Consider the following 3,129-nt stretch of genomic DNA (forward strand, 5'->3'; position numbering starts at 1 on the left):
GAATCGAATTGAGAATCCAGAGATCAACCCATCTATCTATGGTCAACTGATCTTTGACAAGGAGATGAAATCAGTGAAGTGGGGGAACGACAGCAGTTCCCAATTCTTGCTGCTAATGTCAAAGCATCTCTTCTTCAGAAGCCACTGGTTGGAAGGGCAGCTATTCTCACCCAAGCAGACAAAGGCTCAAGGAATCACCCATTTTTCACCAATGTAGTTCTCATTTCTGGCTATTTTCTAATGTCCAGAGCCTTGCACATCCTGGTGCTGCTTGAGGGGGTAGGGATAGTTATTTATGCTGAGCAGATAGAGGCTCAGATAAGTGCTAATTTCCCAACAATGCAATTCCTCCTTCTGGCCTCTAATGTCTACAGCTACATGCTTCCTGGGGCTGATTGCAGAGGCTGCTATTCCCCACAGAGCAGACCAAGTCACTACTCTTTAAGAGAAATGGAAATATAATTTTGTCTTAATATAACTATCAGAAATTAGATGGATTCTGATCATTAAAAAACCCTGCAAAAATATATTCTCTTTTGTAAAAGGAATTCTAAGAAGCCAGAATATAATCAATGAGACACCCATACAATGATCTGGGGAAATCTAGGCAGGTACATAAAATTATATTCCTATCAATAAGTTGTTTAGTTACATAAAGATTTTGTGATTTCTAAAACCAACTGATAAAACGTTAAAGAGCTAACATTAAATTGGGGAAAGTTGAGGAAAATTTTAAAGTTTAATGAAAATTAAAAGAAACTTGATTTAATAGTAATTATAATCTATAGCATGTAGGTTTAGAATAATCTCAAAGATCTTTAAATAACTTGTTGCTGTTGTTGCTGTTGTTGACTGATGTCAAGTCGAGCACAACTCATAGCAAACCTAGGAACAAAGACCTGAAACCTTTCTGTAACTATTGTCATTTCTCAAAGTTCATAAGAGTTTCCAGAGGCATGGTTTTAGGATGTGGATACCACTCCTGCTCCCAAACCTGTCTGAAAGTGGGAGCTCCACCAAACACCATCCACCATGGGTAATCATTATGGCATTTGACACCTCGATGGCACAAGGTTCAGCATCACTTGCTGATACTAAATATTATAATTATTTAGGTTTACTAACATGTATCCTCAGCATGGTTACTTAAAGATTTATGCCAAAGACAACAATTAAAACATTCAATTAGTAATTGAATTTACTTGATATAATAAAAATTTTCACTTATGTCACTAAAAGGTAATTTGTTATTTTTTTTATCATAATGAGCCTGAATGTTAAATAACTCAACATTTAACAATTAGCAAATTGATGGTAGCATTCATATGATAGTTGCATTCAAGAAGCATTTAATATTCAGCAACACATTGTGAATTCTTTAAATCTAACCATCTTCCTATATCCATCCAATCACATAAATAATAATCCCTTACAACTCTCCTCATTTAACAGAACAGTTATTTAGTTCTGTTGCAGAATGAGGGTAAAGTAATTTTATAATTATTAATAATGAGACAGACAGCCAGGAATGAGATAGAATAGAGAGCATGAAAAACAGGGGGCCAACAGTTCTCCACCCCATTCCAGCTTCTCTGTATCTTTATTGAAAACTATCAGGAAGTAAATCACAAAGGGGAAGGATCAACAAATACAATATAAGAATCTAGTAAACCCTTAACGATTGCCTTAGCGCCTCAGGGTGAACTCTAGCTTGAACTGTGCCTCCCCCATATCCTGAAATAGCATTCCTTTTATTACAAATATTTAGTATTGGCTTCCCATATAGTTCCATGTGGTATTTACTGGAAACACCCTGCTTATTCCTAATTTAATAGTTTTTATGTGTGTACAGCTGATTCATACTTAAATTCAATTCCTTCTAGTTTTCTTTATAAGGAGGGATATGCTATTATTACTTCCACTGAAATGTTGGAGAAGTTTCCTCTACTTGAAGTGACATATAAAGTGACTGAATTACACTAACAAAACCTTGCAAACTGATCTCATGATAATCAACAATCACTTACACAAACTCAAGGCATTACTTTTAATTGCTTGATTTTAGTATTTTGGGGAAATACAGAAAATTCTTGATAACCTCAGTGATTCATATTTAAAAGTTCCTTTGGCAGCCAACTTCCTAGAGTCCCTCTTGTTCCTTTTTAAAATTTCTGTAGCCAAAATTCAGTCTCATCATGATAAAAATCTTAATAGAGGAAGTCATGAGAAATGCCTTAACCAACATAGTCAATTCCATGTTTGAGGTGTTTGAGGTTTTTTTTTTTTAACTTTTAAAAACTTTAGGCAAACACTAACTACCTTCAAAAAAGAGGTGAAGAATTGAGCATATACTGAAAGTTATCAGGATCTTATAACAGGCATATATACGGATCCTAGTAATAAATCAATTTTGTCTGCCAGTTTGAATATTGACTGACATGAGAGGCATACCAGGTAAATATACCATGGACTTTTTGGACTGATAGTTTTGGGAGATTTGGTTATTGTTATAGTTGAAAGCAGGCGTGGCATCCACTTCCTAAACACCATGCCTTGGAAACTCTATGAATCTGAGACACAAGAGTTATCATAAGGCTTCAGGTCTTTTGTTCATAGGGTCACTATGAATCATGCAATCATCAACAACAACAACATATTTTCCCATATTTGTAAAGTTTGTTTACCCCTTTTAAAAGTGTATTACTTGCAACACTTGTTGCAGAAGACAAAAAATTACAGCCTTTAGTCTCAGAAGTCTAGGGGGCTAGGCTGGAGGAAAGCAGAAAAACCAGTGCCCTCTGCTGATACCTCAGAATCCTCTGCTGCTCCGGCTTGTCCCGTGTAGCACCTGAGAGCACGGCTTCAGCCGTGATGATCCACAGCTTCCAGAGCAGCCACCAGGACTTGTCCTTTGGGACCTGGAAACTGACTTTGGCCAAGACCTACATTATGAAGTCAGTTGATGTGGAGAAGTTAGCAGATGAATTGCATATGCCATCCTTACCAGAAATTATGTTTGTTTGGAGACAATATTTTCAGAATCCAGCATGGCTCTGGCTTTGGAATTGAGTTCAATGCCACAGACGCATTAAGATGTGTAAACAACTACCAAGGAATGCTTTTTTTTTT

General features: G+C 36.4%; 1 pseudogene; it reads left to right on the top strand.

The window, feature by feature from the left end:
* The first annotated feature begins 2,871 nt into the window (after window positions 1-2,871).
* LOC102864218 overlaps window positions 2,872-3,129 on the top strand; it is a 13,271-nt pseudogene continuing 13,013 nt past the window's right edge.

This window comes from Elephantulus edwardii, unplaced genomic scaffold (assembly GCF_000299155.1).
Source record: "Elephantulus edwardii isolate Elephantulus edwardi_28Jun2011 unplaced genomic scaffold, EleEdw1.0 scaffold00131, whole genome shotgun sequence".
NCBI classification, from domain to species: Eukaryota; Metazoa; Chordata; class Mammalia; order Macroscelidea; family Macroscelididae; genus Elephantulus; species Elephantulus edwardii.